Source organism: Lathamus discolor, chromosome 5, assembly GCF_037157495.1.
Source record: "Lathamus discolor isolate bLatDis1 chromosome 5, bLatDis1.hap1, whole genome shotgun sequence".
In the NCBI taxonomy this organism is placed as follows: Eukaryota; Metazoa; Chordata; class Aves; order Psittaciformes; family Psittacidae; genus Lathamus; species Lathamus discolor.
Genome location: NC_088888.1, coordinates 85,434,453 through 85,453,455, shown reverse-complemented (window position 1 = coordinate 85,453,455; position 19,003 = coordinate 85,434,453). Strand labels below are relative to the sequence as shown.

Below are 19,003 nucleotides of genomic sequence, written 5' to 3'. Positions count from 1 at the left end.
AAATAACAGTTCTTTGAATGCAAGTTGAACAGATGAGTTGCTCATTCTACAGTAGTTGGCTGTGTAAGGCTATTTATGCATAAATCACTTAGTTCAGCCTGATTTCTGCATTGATGGGACATAATGGATCTTTAAAAGTTTTATGAAAGAATCACAGACTGTGAAATTAAAGGAGGTTCTGTTGTTTAACTTTGCATTTCTATCAACTGTCAGGAATATCACAACAGTAGAAAAATACCTGTTTTCTCCTAAAAAAGAACATTTTATAAGTAGTATTAAATCTGAAATTATATTAATTTATTACTGAAAAAAAATCAGTATCAGTGTATTTTTCACTTCTTATGTGGAATTTTTGAAATAAAAGCCAACAACATTGTGATAAATTGATTCACTTTCAGGAGGAATGATGTCAATATTTCATCAGCATCTCATCTGAGTTGCAGGGCTCTTCTTTCAGAACAGCATTAGACAACTCAGACATTGGAGAGATTTGGGTCTCGTGCCTATGGGCATATGCTTATGGTGTTATTTAGGAAATTCAGTCTGGTTTGGTTGGAGTAACTGGGGAAACATTCGTTCTCATCATTTGGGAACAGGTAGACAAAGGAAGAGGGATGATTTGGATCAAACTGCTCTTTCACTGGCCACCATGGATGTGATAATTTAACACAAATACACTCCAGCAGTGAATTCCTTTCCTCTGGGGGCTAGGAAAGAACAATGGTCTCCTGAATCCACAGCATTTATCCTGCAGTACTCATGCTGTTACAACAGCACCTTGCTATTGACTGCGTCCTTGTGACAAAATGAAGGCATTAGCTGTTGCTGTACTAGAGATCATGATTACTGTGCTGACAATAGCTTGCTACTGTGTAAGGTTTTAAAGAACCTACCGATTTTCTTACATCCTTTTGCATCTTAGTTTTGAAATAATTACTCAACAACTTAATCTTCTTTGTTTTCCAGGCTTCTTGTAGGAGCAACTGTAATGATGTAGAGTCCCTGCACACCCACCCCTTTATTCCTCCAGCTGTTTATTTTTGAATATGTGTCAAATACTTCATCTGCACATTTTTCCAAGATGGCTAATGCTTTGACACTGGAAAAACAGTCAGAGAGCTGTGAGCCAGCCTGGCAATGGCTTTGGCCATGTATTACATACTTTAATGTGTATCAGGACTGAACAGAAGTGGAGAAGGAGATGGAAATTATTCCCAAGGCCCATGTACTTAAATGGACAAGAAAAATAAGCTTAACCTTTTAGATGAGCCTTTTGTGTTGCAGTGGCTTGCCTCAGACACCAGTAGGAGATGAAGGAGCCCTTCCTGTGGCTTGAGCCTGCTGGATGTGCAGTAGCTACACACAAAGACCTCCAATGATTCAGCCTTATCCTCCTCACAAATCCTTCTGGACTCTTTCTGCAGCTAATGTCCTGGTGACCTGCTGGTTCACCCTCAGCTCTCTGTGTAGGAACAAGAAAATCGAGGTTGAGGAGTCTAAAAGGATTTGCTGTGCAGCTGAAAGGGAGCAATATGGGGAAATATCCTGCAAACGGATCTTAAAGACACTGCATACAATTACTATAAATTATTGACAAAGAATAGGAAAACCTGCACTTAATGCATCAAATAAAACAGCATGAAAATAGCTGTCTCCTTCCCTCACACTTTCTCTCTAATTCCTGTCACAATCTAATATGGAGTTCCCATTGCAGACAAAATTAAGCAGAAGGACTGTTTAACCTAGACAGGGGTTTGTTTACGCAAACACTGCAGCGCGCGATGCAGGGCAATCCATTGTAACACAGATAGCTCTGCATCTTGTTAAAACCTTTATGCTGTCAGATTGCATTTTCTTACTTTTCATGGTAATTATCTTCTAACTTTATTTTGTGGCTGCAATGCCCACTGTAGTAGCTGTGTGATCTGGGACACTTTTTATGCTGTTCTCTGCTGTAAGAAAGTAATCTTAATGTAGTAGTACTCCAAAGGCTTATTCTGTGCAATGATCTAACCAGGCATTAGAGAAGCACGCCCTCCACCTTGCTCTCACGATGAATCAATGTTGACTGAAAGAAGAATCTAAGGGTTTTCCCATAGATCTCCAGGCAAAGTCACAACAGAATTCCTCTCAAAATTCATTAAATAGGTACAGAATGTATGTCAGTAAGAGAATCTTTGTCAGTCTTTGCCAGCGACATAGATGGTGGGATTTGCCAGTGACACCAAGCTGTGTGATGCAGTCAACGTGCTGGATGCCATACAGAGGAACAGTGAGAGGTGGGCCAGTGAAAACCTCATGAAGCTCAACAAGCCCAAGTGTGAAGTCCTGAGCCTGGGTTAGGGCAATCCCAAACACTACAGGCTATGTGGAGACTGGATTGAGAGCAGCCCTGAGAAGGACTTGTGGGTGTTGGTCAATGAGAAGCTCATCATGACCCAGCAGTGTGTGCCTGCAGCCCAGAAACCGACCATACCCTGGGCTGTCAAAGGGAGCGTGACCAGCAGGTCGAAGGAGGGGATTTTCCCCCTCTACTCTGCTCTCGTGAGACCCCACCTACAGTACTGCATCCAGCTCTGGGATCCCAACATAAGAGGGATGTAGACTTGCTTGAGTGAGTCCAGAGGAGGCCAGAAAGATGATCAGGGGACTGGAGCACCTCTCCTATGAAGACAGGTTAAGACAGTTGGGGTTCTTGAGCTTAGAGAAGAGAAGGCTCCGAAGAGACCTTCCAACTGCCTTTCAGTACCTTAAAGGGGTCTTTACAAGAAATCTGGAGAGGGACTTTTCACAAGTGCATGTAGTGATAGGACAAGGGGGAATGGATTCAAACTGAAAGATGGTAGATTCAGTTTAGATATTAGGAAGAAATTCCTTACTACGAGGGTGGTGAGGCACTGGTAGAGGTTTCCCCGGTAAGAAGAAGTTGTAGAGCTAGTAGCCAGAGAGAAGAACTGGTAGAGAAGTTGTGGCTGCCCCATCCCTAGGGGTTGCACAGGACTTTGAGCAGTGTGGTCTAGTGGAAGATATTCCTGCCCATGTCAGGGAGGTTTGGAACTAAATGATCTTTGAGGTACTTTCTAACCCAAACTATTCTATGATTCTATAGTGAAGATAGGAAGATGGGGGTTAGAGATATTGTAGAGATATTGGCAGATCAATAAGTATCGTTATCATAATTCTATGGGAATCATTTGAGTAATGACAGTATCTGCCAGGTAAGTGCAGAAGATCATTTCTAAACCATTATCAGGGATCCAAGTCACCTGTAAAGAAGTGTTGAAAGAGGAGGAAAATGGGTCATATCAAAGAGAATTTTCAGTCCAATTACATGCAACGAAGTGCAACTATGGGTAAAACATTTTTTATGAAAATCTTCTTTCCTCCCTTGGTTAAATCCTGTGGCTTCATAAACTGTGGATTAGCTTTTTGGAATAATTCAGCATAATGCATTTCAGCATTCCCTCTAACAACCAGCAGAGAAATACTTTCTGATATTAAGAACCAGTCAGAACAGAAACCTAACATACAGAGAAAATTGACATTGTTAAGCAATTTGGGTTTGATAATGTTAGCTCAAATGTCTGCATAAAAAGTTCCCTTTTGATTTCTGTCAGAATCACAGTCACATCAAATGGCTTGTAAGTTCCACCCAAGGTAAAATATTTACTTCACGGACTTTGCCAAAGCTTTTAAACAGGGGTAGAAAAAGCAGAAGTTATGATCCACCAGAGGAAGCTCAGTAAACCCCAGAGGAGTCAGTGCCTCCTTGAACACCTTTTCGATGTCTGTTTTTCAGGCTTTGCTTTCTACTGCCTAATTTGGTAATTTCCCCTACACGGTTCTGGCTTTGCTCCACTGAGCCTGCACCATGGGAATGAACTGGCTTTGCTTCCTGTGCAGGCAGGCTAAAGTTTCCTTGGAAAATGTAGCTGGGAGGCACTGCCATCACTGCAGCCACAGTCACAGCAAAGTGCATATTGCTTTTCTCACTTTACAGATGGGGAAACAAAAGCAGGGGAGTGAAGGGATTTGCCTAAGGCCACATAATGAATCAGTTGCTTTTGTCAGATTAGTTACAGCTCAGGGTTTCCCTGCTGCCAACAATGCTCCAGCAGACTGCACTGTTTCCAGTGGCAAAGGGAGACACAGGATTGTTTTTGCTCTACTAGTTAAAGGACATGCAGGTGGTCTTACACAAGACAAAACATAATCCTGCTGCAAATTGTTGTAAGAGTCTTTGTTTTCCTAACAAAAGGTGGCAGCTCTGCAGCAAATGGTTTCTGCTTGGATGGTGCTTGGCACTGTGAACTTTATGTCCTTGCACAGAGACTTTAATATCTTAATGACATTTTTCTGATAATATTGTATGGGTTGACAAAAATGTGCTAGATTAAGTCATGAAAGTCTGGATTTCTTTCCATATTCTTTATTCAGGCACAAAAAATAGTAGTATATGTGCCTTGACACAACCCAAAAGCTAGGGTAACGGTAGGCCTGCCCATCACACAACATGAGATAATTTATCATATCATGTAACTTTACTGAAGAGGACTGACGCAGAGCAGGGCAATCATCCTGCAAATGCTTCCTCCTGGACACTTGTTGGCCTTTGGTGGGCTGACAAAGAGCAGTAAATAGTGCAGCCAGCAGTGAGTGCTCGGAGCACTGTGCTGCTGAGCTCTTCTGTCTCCACCAGGACAGCTGCGTGTTTGCTCTAGCAGGTAAGGAGTGTTGAAGGAAAGGGTGTATCTGGGCGCTTGAACATGGGAGTGCTGCTGTGCTTAGACATAAACAACAGAAAAAGTGATTTGTACATGTTTTGACAAGAAAAACAATTGCTAGAGTGTGAGCAGAACTGCCTATGACATGCACTGGAAGACATATCTAAGCAGAGCATGTTTCAGGAATATGAAGGTAGCCAGGAGAAACCACAGGGGCAGCTGAAAGGCAGAGATGCATGGCAAGCAGAGGAAGGAAAAGATTTACTCCTGCAAGGTGCTGAGAGTCCTTAATGCCCACGGAGTTCAGGGGAAGAAGGAAAAATCCCACAGTCATGTCTACATCAAGTTTGAAGTGTCTGAATTGCTCCTGATATTTTCTTTTTATAGTTAATGCCATTTCACTGCAAGCAACCTAATGCGAGAGGATCCATTTCACTTTTTTTTTGTGATCTTTGCAATGTTAAATTGTTATATCTTTCTGATCATGTGTTCTGACAAAGCTCATTCAGAAGTGTACAGTAAAAAAGGGTGACTTTTGCTGCTGTCACTTTTATTGCCTCAGTGAATAACGTAAGAGAGAATTTTCCATCCCTGAAACTTGATTTCTGGCTGGCCTACATAGCAATGTCAGCTCTATAATGTTTTGCTCCCTAAGACTGACATCATTAAAATATTAAATGGCTTAAGTAGGATCCTTTTTCTAGTCAGGATGCTCTGATAAAATGCTTGTCTTTAAAAGTGCTTATCTTCAGGTCCATACACATATTTATTACTGTTTATACACATGAAACCCACAACTACTTGGGCTCTGTGATAACTTTATGCCTAGGATATAAAGAAGTGTTCACCTATGTCCATGAAAAGTGAAATTTGCTTCCCTTCAGGCTCTTCCTCACCTCTGTTTCAGATAGTGTGATGTGCGCAGGGAGGGTGGGATCAAGCCCTACACATGCAGACATTTCCTTTACGTTGTTCCCAGCTGGAATGGTGTGTGCTCCTCCATGTCTGCAGGTGAGTGGTCACCCTGAAATTGCCTTCCTACTTGTGGCTTATTTCATAGCAGTGAGATAAATCAGAGCTCTGCATGAAAAGCAGCACTCCATCACACCTGTACAGACTTGTGACACTATCAGAATGGGTTTGTCTGTCAAGCAGTCACTGCATTGCATGGAGGCAAAGATGTCTTTTCTGGCAGATGTAATCTTGCTCTGCAGTCCTGTTTTATGCAGAAACCAAAATGTCTTAATTTCTATTACTGCACAGTTATAAAACATCTGAAGAAGCCACAAACCAACCTACCAGAAGAAAACTCCATGTACACAGTGTTTAAAAAATGAACATTGCAGATATTTTTCTTTTGTAGGGTGGAATATGATTAACTGCACAATAATGTAAGTTATTTATTCAAAAGGCTACTGAAGGACTCTTTCTTCTAGTCTCCTTTGATGTGCACAGGTTTCTGATTTTGCATAGCTGGACTGGAACATGTTGTTGGCTGCCACTGCTCTAACTCAGTGTGGGTTGTTAATTCCATGGAATGGGTTCTCTGTAATCTGAGACATGAGTTCTTCAGCAGATCTGATGCCATGAAATATATGAGATCTACTGACACAAATATTTTTGAGTAAAATGGCTTCTACTACATAAACCTGAAGTGCATCACACGTAAGTGCAAATTTATATATGTGTATATATAAATATATGTTAATGCAGCTTTGAAATGCTATATTTGGAAGTAATGTAATTATTATACTGTTATGTTAAAAGTCATGTGGCTTTATAACTTTATTGGAAAAAAAATAATGATGACTTCACTGTTATGTAAATTAGATATTTTCTTCTGTTATATATTCTTATCTTGATATTGTATATGAGACATTTTTGTTAATGTGGTGGCCCAATTCAGTTTATGAATGAAACACTGTTTTAGCACAATGCCTGCTTCAGTGGTGTTTATTATTTGGCAGGATTTTATAAGGATGGCACTGTGGGTTTTTTGCTTTTTAAAATAAGATGCCCCTTTACAATTCCTTTTTTTTATAAAAGCCTGAAATGATTTGGGCACATGTCACTTTCTAGGCCCGGAGTGATCATAGCCTTCTAAACTACGATGCTATGAGCCACTCCCATTACCAACTCTAGTGGGAGGTGTCCATGTCCATGACAGGGAAGGGGGGTGGGGGTGGGGGGGAAGGGCAGTGGCTGGAACTATATGATTTTTAAGCTCCCTTCCAACCCAAACCATTCCATGGTTCTATGTGGCTGCAACAATATTGCACATTACTTCCAACAGAGTTGCCTGCTGTTCTTGCAGGATTAATGTGTTCGGTAGATGAGAAGAAAATCAGGCTCTGTATTTAAAATAATGCACTTACCGTGCCTCTTCTTGCAAATTCCATATTACAGTAAATAGGCAGCGTATTTTTTATTTTATTTTAGATTGTATTTATGGAGAACTTTGGAGGAAGTCTTAACAAGTGTGGATGGATCCTCTAGGAGGTGAACCAAGTACATCTGGTTGTGAAAGATGATGGCAATATTCTTCAGTACAAAGATATAATGGGTGGAAAGCAACCTGCAGAAAAAGACAGGTAGGAAAAAGGTGTAGGGTCAGTTATGGCTGTTTGCCAAGGGGTGGCACAGAATGTGGTTGGGTTGATGATGTGGAAGACTATACAGAGAACTGCCTGACCAAATGATGATAAGGCTATACCACACCTGCAGGGGACATAGTATTACACTGCATAGAGGATCGACAGGAGGATTCAAGTGAGCAATGACTGAAAAGAGTGAAATGGTCTGAATGGGATGAGATTCCATGGCTTGGAGAAAGGAGGAGATCAGACAGCTTTTCAGAATCTCTTCTGTGGTTTTGTGAAATAAACCTCCCTTGGTTTTGGGTAGGGGTGGATGGGACCCATATGTGAACAGAAAGAGGCATATTAAGTTTTCCGTTACCAAGAAAAACACGCAGAAGAATTAAAGATCACTGAAAGAATGATCATTTCTTTGGAGAAGAAATGAATGGAAGGGAAAGTCACCTTTTAATGTGGAAACTGGTTATAGGATTGGCTGTAATACGAAACAATAATGGCTTGCACAGATTGCATAGAAATAGCCAATTTCTGATTAGTAAAGCTGAAACAGCACAAGGCTTTAAAAAATATGAACATGTATATTGCTGTTCTACTATGGCCATCGGACAGATCTGTGTTCAAGTGTAGCTAGATGTCTTCTCACACAGATGAGTCAGAAACTTCTGTCCCTTTGCTGCCTTTAAAATTCATCCTTGGCAGTTTATTTTCTGTTGCACTGAGTGTAGTGTCTTTGGTGCCTCAGTTTTTACAAATCCCAATGTGGTTAAATCTAACTGGATTAGTTTAATTTATGAGTGAAGGCAGCTGAAATGGATCTGGATTACTTTGTCCTGAAATCGCCTATTAACCCTATCACATTTTGCTTTGGCACCTTCATCTGTGGGGACAGGCACGTGGGCAATGCTGTGAACTACTCATGCTGGAGTCACCAGAGGCTGCTTGATTACAGACTTACTAATGCAGTGCATTTGTAAGCACAGCTTCCTGCAGTTCTACATCAAAACAGCTTACAGACACTTAGGCTGTGTCTATACTAGTAAATTAGGTGTGTTCAAGACTGTCGTCTGGCACTGAAACAGACTGATTTGAAAAGGCCTCCTAATAATTTGCTATTAAAATCTTTTCTTCACTACCCAGCATGCCCAGTGAGCATCATTTTTGCCCTGTGCTAATTCCTGATTAAGCCCAGAAATTGTGTGGGAGCAGAGGCCAGATCTTTGCCAGGTCCAATTCTCCAGGCCTGTCTATTCTGGGACTGTTCAGCTTACTTGCATAAATATAGTGTAGAGAGTTGCACAGCTCTCTTTTGAGGTGTCTGTTTTAAAGAGGAGTGACCAAACTGTGCACCCACCACCACCAAAAACCACAAACCAAACCAAAACCTCCAAAGACAAGTATAGGACTCAAGTTGTGTGCACAGCACTGAGTTTAAGTGCTTTGCTTGTTGTGTTCCTAGACTGCTTGTTCATACGCTGTCCCTCGTTTACAAAGAGCTGGTCTGCTCTGGCAGGAATTTGTCTGGGAACATGTGTGAAGACATGCTTCTGTCATCCACACAGGCTTCCTTGCCATGCACAAACTGTTTCCTTCTATGTGATGCTGTAAGTCTTAGAGCTAAAAAAAAAAATCAATATCCTTTTCACATAAAATATCTTTTTAACACTGTAGCTACTTTCCTGAGCCTCTTCTGCTGCTGGGGATCAGACACAACTGTTATTAAAATTCAACTCATTTTTCATTCTTTTTCTGATATTTTTGTCAGGATTCAATGATACTTTCACTGTGTCAGTTTTGACATTAAAAAGGTAAAGGAATCAGGGAATTAACCCTTCTTTAAAGCCAAATAGAATTGTAAACCCCTTAGCTAGTGAAATGACTACTCTTTACATGTTTATGATGTTTTTTACTTTTGAAGTGTTTGAGGTACACATGCATCACACTGCTCCAGTGGATTGTTTTTGTATTTGGGCCTAAGAACTCACCAAGTATGTTGTTGTCTGGGTTGGGTACTGGGATGTCATGAGATGGAAACCATCAAATGTGGATGGTTTTGGAAGCTGGTTTCCTGAGGGCTGCAGCTCCCGCCCATCAAGAGTTACAGCTTGCCTCAGGGAGACATGTCCTACTGGTGTGACTCCTGGCTATTGTTAGTTGTGCACTACTGTAGTCAGCATGCAGACATCAGGTAGGTGTGTTTATGTGAAGGAGACTTTCAGACTGTATGGGCTGTTTCAAGTCATCATCTCCATCATTTGACATAATCTCCAGCCTGGCTACTTAAACCTTGCTTGAGTTCCAGCTTCAAAACTCTATTTTGTCTGTGATTCCTGACCTGCCTCGAAACGCTTGTTCCTGCTTCTTTCCCCTTTGCTTACTGTAGACAAACCTTTATTTCTTAACCTTTGGCCAGGCCTTTGACAGTTTCCTTGCCTTGACCTGCCACATTTTGCTGCTCCTGGGCCCCAGCATCTGCCTTCTGGTGGAGTAACCAGCCAGAAGAGGGGACTGCAGCCTATCCTCTATAGCACACTGCCACATCGCTTACAGGCTCCTCCTCTCTTGTGCTGCATATGTAGAATGGGTTTGATATATCCACTATGTATTGAGCTTTGCCATCTAGGATAGTGTGGGAGAGACAAGCTGGCAGATGAGTGTGTCAGACGGGGTGCAAACCATTTATGATAATCAGGATTTGTGAATCTATCCGGTTGTGTTATGACTTCCTGGTAGGAAGAAATGTGCCCTTCCATAGCTATGAGCAAATTATTTTTCTGACTCCAGAGTCAAGAATCTGCTTCCCAGTGACACACTGTTTCTATTACTAATTCGGCTGTACTTGGCACTGCGGTATATGAATTGCATGGAAATTTTACACCAAGAAAAATCTGACATCAGGCCAACAGAGAATCTTATCTGGTCTAGACACAATGCAAAGATAGCTATACTGGAGGTTTAAGACTTTAATCTGTTGTTGACTACAGAGAGGTTTCTTGGGATGCCTTGCATTTAAACCAAAATCAGAAACCTAAATTCAAGCTATAATCTGATTTTTTGCTCAGTTTTTAAAATTGTAACTTGTGTACTATTTTTTGTTTTATTAGTGCTTTTCAAAAACACCATGAATTCCCTGCTTTTATAGGAAGGCTTGACATTTGGTAAGGTATTTGGTGGAGCAGATCCCAGTGCTAGTGAAGATTTTCCTGAATGTAGGAATCTTTTCATACAGTCAGGAGCTTTTTAGTGTTATGTGTCAATTGTCAGCTTTAGACAGGATATGATCCATTCTGAAATTACTAGGATTTTTCCTTGAGGCTCTCCTTTTTCTGGGGAAAACTGCAATGTCAAGTATCAGAAGTGAACAGAACAAGACTTCCTCCTCTGTGTTCCCCACATCTCTCCTGAGAATATCTGACTACTGTAAAAGTTATAAAATCAGGGCAGAATACCAGGGATACAGTTACCCATGAAATTTTGGTCTTTTATACACAGAGATATGATCTTTTATTACATAACCACTGATTAATGCTTAAGGAAGTAGAGTGCTATTTGGAAAACTGGGTTTTATTCCTGCCTTTAGCAAGGAGCTGCTCTGTGGCTCTGGGTAAGCCAGTTAAATCGTTAGGCCACAAATGTGTTCCGAGTGTGTTACACTGAGGGACTAATCTGCTGAAGTGAATAATGCTTTGTATCTCTAGCCATGCCTGCTGGAACTGTGCATTGAGCTTTCATAAAATATGAAGGATTGCTCTCCTTTTATGCTAAACTTGAGAACCAGGAATTAATGGATGTTTTTAATAATTTTAACTTGACTATCTGTGACCCAGGTTCCCAACTATTCAGTAAAAAAAGAATAGCATCTATCTCACAATTATATTGTGGAAAGAAAATAATTAATGCTTCCAAAGTGCTAAAATGCAGTGCATTTCAAAAGGAAAAACTCAGAAGGAAATAAATAATTTTGTGATATATGCAAAGCTTTTGTGTAAATGTTTAATGAAAAAAATGAGGACAAGAAAAAAATCTGAATGCCAAGCTGAACAAGAAGGTTAAAAAAAAACCCCTTGACAACAGCTCCTGTACTGAATGAAGTTGTGATCCCATGGAGAAAATGCAAAGTGATAACGCAATTAAGGATTACAAGAGAAGATCAAAGGTAGCATGCAAAAGTTTTTTAGGTATGTGAAAGACTGATGTAAGCCCCATCTCTTTATGTTGGGATGACTGAACAGGAAAAACATACAAAAATGCAGCAAGGGAGATTAAGATTAGTATGGAAAACTTTTAGGTGAGGAAAATGTTCAGACACAAAATGAAGGATACACAGAATCCCACTCTCCGTGTTCTTTCCATTTCAACTCGATATTTTAAACAGGTTTCCACCTCGACTGGCCTTCCAGGAGGCTGTATCTTGAAATTTCTGTAACATGTTGAAATCAGTCTTCCTAAATACTGCTGGTTTTATTTTTCTGTTCTCCTATCTTCTAAACATGTTGTTTCATTCTTGCCTTTTTCTAGATGCTCTTTCCCTTGGTATTCGCAATAATTTCCCCCCTATTGCTTACAAACTCCTAATAACTTTCTGTGGTATTTGATTTCCAGGCAATTGTCAAAAGAATAATAAAAATGTGAATTTTTGAAAGAAATTATCTACCACTTTCTCCTGGCTTGGCTCTATGGGGAAAGCTCCACTGTTGCAGTCACTGTGGTCTTTTCCCCTTTGAATGACCCTTTCCAACAGGCCAGTTTTGTTGGTGGACTAGAGAGATAACATATGCTCCTTTACATCTTCCTTAATGACAAGATAGCATTAGATTATATTAAGTAGTCCTGTGATAAAAATTAACCACAAAGTCTAATTTTGATTAAATGATATAGTGGAATAGGCTTGAGTCCAAATTTGTGTATCTTTCCATTTTTGGTGGAAAATGTGATTTTTCTTCTTAGTTCAGGTACCTTCTGTAATAATTTCATGTTGTTGAGGGTGACCTTTACCAAAGAAAGGAAAATTATTAATCTTTTCTTTGATTTCTTCTGGGTGAAAGAGAACAAGAACTAAAAAAAGGTTAAGAGAGTGAAAACGGCTGGCTGAAATGTATGTAAGGGGAGCAAAAAAAAAAATACAGTGATGATTACACCTTGATCATGCCAAAAATATATGAGAAATCAGAAATATATACAATCTTCACCCAAACTGTTATAAGGAAAATGGTTCAAGACAGCATCTGCAAAATCCTTTGTTTGAGCTCACAGTGTGAAGAAATGCTCTGATATCAACAATATGAAATAAGGGGAAACACAAAGTCCTGCTCTTCAGGGGGAAGTATCAAAGAGAAAAACTGAAAGGTAGAAATAAGTAAACAACAGCATTTCTGGTAATAGCAGGGGATTATAATGCATGATGCATATAAATAAGGCTGAGAAACAATGCTGTTGCCACAAACCTAATCTCATTCTGGTATTATTATTTTAAGGAAGAGGTTATATCAGACAGGGGAGGTAATTATTTAACTCAACTTGGTGCTAGTGAGCTTCTCTGGAGAACTGTATCCACTGTGGTTGAGTACTGAACCTCAGGAAAGATATAAACCAATTGGAGAGCATCCAGGAAAGAGCATTAGTAATTCTGAGAGATTCATGAAGCATAAGCAATGAAAAAAAAAGGTTGGAAAAAATACAGCTGGTGGTTTGTTTTTTTTTGTTTTGTTTTTTCTTTTTTCTTTTTTGAGTATGGAAGACTAAGGAGAGAGGGGAGCCAGTTTCTGAGACATTAAAGAGTTTTATAAAGATATCTGTGTTCAACTATTCCACATAGTCACTGGGAAAAAGAAAAGAAGAAAGCAACTTAATCTGAAGAAAAGGCTTAAGGTGGATTTAACAGTATTGCTGAAAGTCCAGAAGAGGCTGTGTTAAAGAGCTGGTGGCATCAGAGATTTTGAAGAACAGCTGAGAAAACCATTTGTGATGAGCAGTCTAGAATGTTTCAAAATATCTCACTGGGTTTAGGTGCTCTCCAGCCCTCTGTTCTTGTTACTTTTGACTGTGTCTGCTATCTATAGTTACAATCTGTAAATTTAAAGGAGGATATAATATTAAATAACCCACCACATCAAATAGTGCAAGATTGAGCACCTCGGCATTGGATTAGCTCTTTAGACCCCCAGCTGATTTCTGAGAAAAACAGCTTCAGTCCTTTCCAGCTGGATTATTCCTAGTTTTCATCCCAGGATGAATAGATCTGGGAGCAGGGGTTGAAAGCAGGATCACATTCCCATGAATTAATATTGGAATTCCTCTCTCCTGCTCTCTGTGTTCTTAGTTTGAATTTTGCTGCAAAGACATGAAAAACACCTTTAGTTTTATGTAATAGAAGGAGGTTTTTAATATAGAAGTGTGCAGCTTCTCTGTAAGGGAGAGGAGCGATGATCGACACCCCTTCAAGTTGGCAACTGTCAGAGGGGTGTCTTTTCTCTCTGATTTTGGGAGGTATCCCAGTTATGGAGCTGCAGCAAAAGGAAGGGAACACATCACTCCTTTTAGCAGAATGGAAGATAAACTTACTGGATACTTACGGGATCAAGTCCCTTTTGGGCTTGGATTCAAGGATATTCACTTTGGAAGAAATTCCCCCAAAAGAAGACAGTATTCAGTTTAGTTGAATAACCTCCTCAGCCATAATTATATAATTTTTAAGCAGTAAAAGAAGTGGGCATCTGTGTGTAAGATTGTAGTCAGGAACTTGAGTGGTTTATGACATTTCAGGCATACAAACGCAACTTTGCATGATACCCTTACTAATTTCTTCTCCTTTTCTGTACTTTGCAGCAGCTAAGACAGCGTCTCCTTCTGCCATTTTATGCCTGCTAACATCTATGAGCTAAGGGCTGTTTGGATTTCCCGTTTTTGCACATTTATGTAGTAGCATGCATATAGCTACATTTCTAGAATACAGTACTTATGTCATCCTGTGTCAAGCTGAATAAATATATTCTGCAGAGGAGGGAAGGTGATAGCTAGAAGCAGCCTTTTTCTACTAAGGTACAAACCACGTGGTCTATAGCCTCAAATATCATGGGTCTAGAAAACATTCACAGTTTTGCTTAAATTTTCAATGTTACTATTTCACAAACACCTCTTCTATATGGCATGAAATTATTATTTTAATCCTGGAATGATTCAAGCTATTATTTTATATCATGTTACTGTAAAATTCCTGGTTTTGATTATGCTGAAGGAGTGTTCATTGTAGTTGAATTTATACCAACTGCTATATTGTTTCAATTGACAAGAAAATCCATTAATAGCATAAAGAGCTGTTTCCTGTTTTGAACCAAACAAGACAAGTCAACCCTAGATGAAATGTGGGCAAAATGAGATATCCATGAATTGGTTGCCTTAATCTCTGAAAGCACATTTTAGATCTTTAGATCTTTAGAAAATTTATACCTGCAATACTTCCTACATAAAATCAATATGAAGTCTGAATATTTGTTAGTAGGAAGCAACAAAAGTATTCTGTGTTTAAAGAGCAGGTTTTGGTTTCAAATCAAAACAACAGCTACAGAAGGAGGAAGAGAAAATGGAAACACCTTGGAAAATCAGTAAAACAAAGCAAAACAAAACTAGACAAAAGCCCTCCAAAACTGTGAGACCCTAACCTCACCCTGTGCGTGGCACTGCACTCACAACAGCTGGTTCTGGAAATATTGTTATATGCAGAATAAACCTCTGTTATCACCGTTCTCTTAAAAATTAAAGTCGGCAGTGCAATATCGTAGTTGCAAAGTATATTATTTCTGTAGAGAGCTTGGTCATTTTTTTTCACAAGGCTTGGTGTCTCTTCTCCTTAGGAGCTAAATCCTGTGGTTTCTAAATATGAAATAATTCTGTGATAAATTCTTACAAGATTAGAAGGACTGCTCTGATACAGCACTTTATCAAATGAATACAATGACTATTGTTTCAGTTAACGTACTGCATATCTGCTTCACTTCACTCCCTTCACTTCTTTCTGAAGGAAAGCTAAGCAGTGCATTACATCAATTACAAGATGGCATGCACCATAGTCTGGTGTGTGGGATTTGTTTATCTCCTTGTTTTTCGGTACTTAACCTTACAGCTCAAGAATCATTATGTGCCCAATTAACTTTGGTTTATATGCTCTCTGTGTTTTAAGCCTGCAACGTTGCTTCTGTAGAAAAATTCCTTTTTTACAAAACTGATCTTTTCAACCAGCACAGACCACACGGAGATTATTAACTTATCATGGGTCAAAAAAGAACAGATGTAGCTGTTGAATATAGGGTCGAGAGGGGACAGATTTGGTTATGGAAGATAGTCATACCTTAGCTTCTCCAAGACTGCAACAGGTATTTGAATGTTATTCAGGGACCTTTAAAAGGTAGAAATAATCTACATTATTTTGGCCTAGCACCTTTAATAATTGCAGCTATATGTTAAAGGCTCTCAAGAAACTCATAAATTTAGTGCCTCTAATTTCTTTTAACCAAGGAACTGTTGAGAAATCAGACTACAGAAAAGTGCCTTGTATATAAAGCTATTTGTTTTTTCATTTTCTTGTTTTCTGTAAATGAAAATTCTTGCTAAGATGATAACACATAAAAAAAAAACAACTTATAGAAATCTGTAAATGCAGCTTTCAGATTCTTAAATGTCTGCTGTTTCAGCACTGTTTTGTGAAATAGTCATTACTTGACCATTACTCAAGCTTTAGTGAAATGGTCATTACTTGAAATACAAATGTAACTTTAAAAATGTACATTTATTTTGAAAGTTGCAGTTCACTATACTGCCTGAATTTATGTATTTATTTAGATTTCAGAAGACTAAAAAACCATTTTCTGCATATGCACCCAGAACTTTTGACATAATATAAAACTAATCCTAAATGCAGCACTGAAAGACACCCTTGCTGTAAAGTCATTCCTTTGAGCATTTCTAGTCTCCTTTATCCTACGTATCCTATGTAAAAAGTTCTGGAAAAAAAATAAGGTCGTGCAATGTAATCTGGAGGTCATCAGAACTGGGCTTTCAGTGGAAGAGGAAGGTAGGGATTGCAAAGATGGGGGCACCCACTAAGAATTGGCTGCAGTGTCCTCCTTTAGTTTCAGTCTATAAAGCTCCAGTCTGAATCCCCCTACTAATCCTAAGTGAGCAAAAGTGGCCTTAGAGAACTGAATCTCCTAAAGCAAGCCTGCAGTTGTCAATTCATTTAAATAAACGCTTGGAGCAATGTATAGATATTCCAGCCGCTCCAGCCAATGAGCCGGCTTCATTTGGAGCTCGGCTCAGATGCCTCTATACAAACACACATAGCATGGGGAACAAACAAGAGGAATTAGAGATGTGTGCATGTCTACGGGGATATGATATAATAGGCATCACAGAAACATGGTGGGATGGCTCCTATGACTGGAGTGTTGGAATGGAAGGTTACAGGCTCTTTAGAAAAGACAGGCCTGGCAGGCGGAGAGGGGGAGTTGCCCTTTATGTTAGGGATAGGCTGGAGAGTATGGAACTCTGTCTGGGGACAGGTGAGCAGTCAACAGAGAGTTTGTGGGTCAGGGTTAAAGGGAGAACAGGGAGGACATTACTGTGGGGACCTGTTACAGGCTGCCTGATCAAGGAGAACCTGTGGATGAAGCACTCTACAGACAGATAGGAAAAGCCTCACACTCACGGACCTTTGTTCTCATGGGGGACTTCCTGACCACCCTGACATCTGTTGGAGGGATGGTACAGCCCAGCACAAGCAATCCAAGAGGTTCCTTGATTGTGTGGAAGACAACTTCCTTCTGCAAGTGATAGAGGAGCTGAGAAGGAGAGGTGCCATGCTTGACCTTGTGCTCACCAACAGGGAATGGCTGGTTGGAAATGTGATGCTCCAGGGCAGCCTTGGTTGCAGCAATAACGAGATGGTTGAGTTCGAGATCCTCAGGACAGTGAGAAGAGCGTGTAGCAAGCTCACTGCCCTGGACTTCAAAAGAGCAGACTTTGGCCTCTTCAGGAACCTGCTTAGTAAGGTTCCATGGGATATAGCCCTGGAGGGCAGAGGGGCTCAAGACTGTTGGTTGATATTCAAGGATCACCTGCTACAAGCTCAGGAGTGCTGCATCCCAACTAGAAGGAAGTGTGGCAGGAGGGCCAGGAGACCTCCTTGGATGGATAAGGAGCTGCTGAGGAAAATTCAAAATAAAAAGAGGCTTATAAAAGGTGGGAGCAAGGACAGGTGGCCTGGGAAGAATACAAGGGCGTTGTCCGGGAAGCTAGGGACCAGGTTAGGAAAGCTAAGGCCCAGTTAGAATTAAACTTGGCTAGGGATGTTAAGGATAACAGGAAGGGATTCTATAGGTACATAGCAAATAAAAGACAGACTAGGGACAATGTAGGCGCCCTCCAGAAGCTATCAGGAGAACTGGCTACACAGGATTTGGAGAAGGCTGAGGTTCTGAATGACTTTTCCTCGGTCTTCGCTGGCAAATGCTCTCACCACACCACCCAAGTCTTGGAAGGCAGACACAGGGACTGTGAGAATGAAGACCTTGGGCCCACTGTAGGAGAGGGTCTGGTTCAAGACCATCTTAAGAACCTGAACGTGCACAAGTCCATGAGACCTGATGGAATCCATCCGCGGGTCCTGAAGGAGCTGGTGAATGAAGCTGCTAAGCCACTGGCCATCATATTTGAAAAATCATGGCAATCAGGTGAAGTTCCCGACAACTGGAAAAAGGGAAATATAACCCCCATTTTCAAGAAGGGGAAAATGGAAGACCTGGGAGCTGCAGACCAGTCAGTCTCACCTCTGTGCCTGGCAAAATCTTGGAGCACATTCTCCTAGAAGGCATGCTAAGGCACATGAAAAACAACAAGGTGCTTGGTGACAGCCAGCATGGCTTCACTAAGGGGAAATCCTGCCTGACCAATTTGGTGGCCTTCTATGATGGGGCTACAGAACTGATGGACACGGGTAGAGCAGTTGATGTCATCTACCTGGACTTGTGCAAAGCGTTCGACACTCTCCCACGCAACATCCTTGTCTCTAAATTGGAGAGATATCAATTTGATGGATGGGCCACTCGGTGGATAAAGAACTGACTGGATGGCTGCACACAAAGAGTTGTGGTCAATGGCTCAATGTCCAGCTGGAGACCCGTAATGAGTGGTGTCCCTCAGGGATCGGTGTTGGGGCTGATCTTGTTCAACATCTTTGTCGGTGACATGGACTGAATGTGCCCTCAGCAAGTCTGCCGATGACACCAAGCTGTGTGATTCAGTTGATACATTGGAGGGAAGGGATGCCATCCAGAGGGACCTTGACAAGCTTGTGAGGTGGGCTGATGCAAACCTTATGAAGTTTAAACATGCCAAGTGCAAGGTCCTACACCTGGGTTGGAGCAATCCCAGGCACAGCTACAGGCTGGGCAGAGAAGAGATTCAGAGCGGCCCTGCAGAGGACTTGAGGGTGTTGGTAGATGAGAAAAAGAACTTGAGCTGGCTTCACTGTGCGCTCGCAGCCCAGAAAGCCAGCCGTATCCTGGGCTGCATCAAAAGGAGTGTGACCAGCAGGTCGAAGGAGGTGATCCTGCCCCTCTACTCTGCTCTTGTGAGACCTCACCTGGAGTATTGTGTGCAGTTCTGGTGTCCTCAACATAAAAAGGACATGGA

The 19,003-nt window shown here is 40.8% G+C and overlaps 1 long non-coding RNA gene across 1 annotated transcript in view; it reads left to right on the top strand.

The window, feature by feature from the left end:
* Positions 1 to 19,003, top strand: part of LOC136014399 (uncharacterized) — a 41,155-nt gene that overhangs the window by 6,597 nt on the left and 15,555 nt on the right. The window contains exons 2-4 of the long non-coding RNA XR_010612680.1: positions 5,632 to 5,735; positions 6,180 to 6,389; positions 7,164 to 7,315. This is a non-coding gene — a long non-coding RNA (uncharacterized LOC136014399). The remainder of the gene's footprint in view (positions 1 to 5,631; positions 5,736 to 6,179; positions 6,390 to 7,163; positions 7,316 to 19,003) is intronic.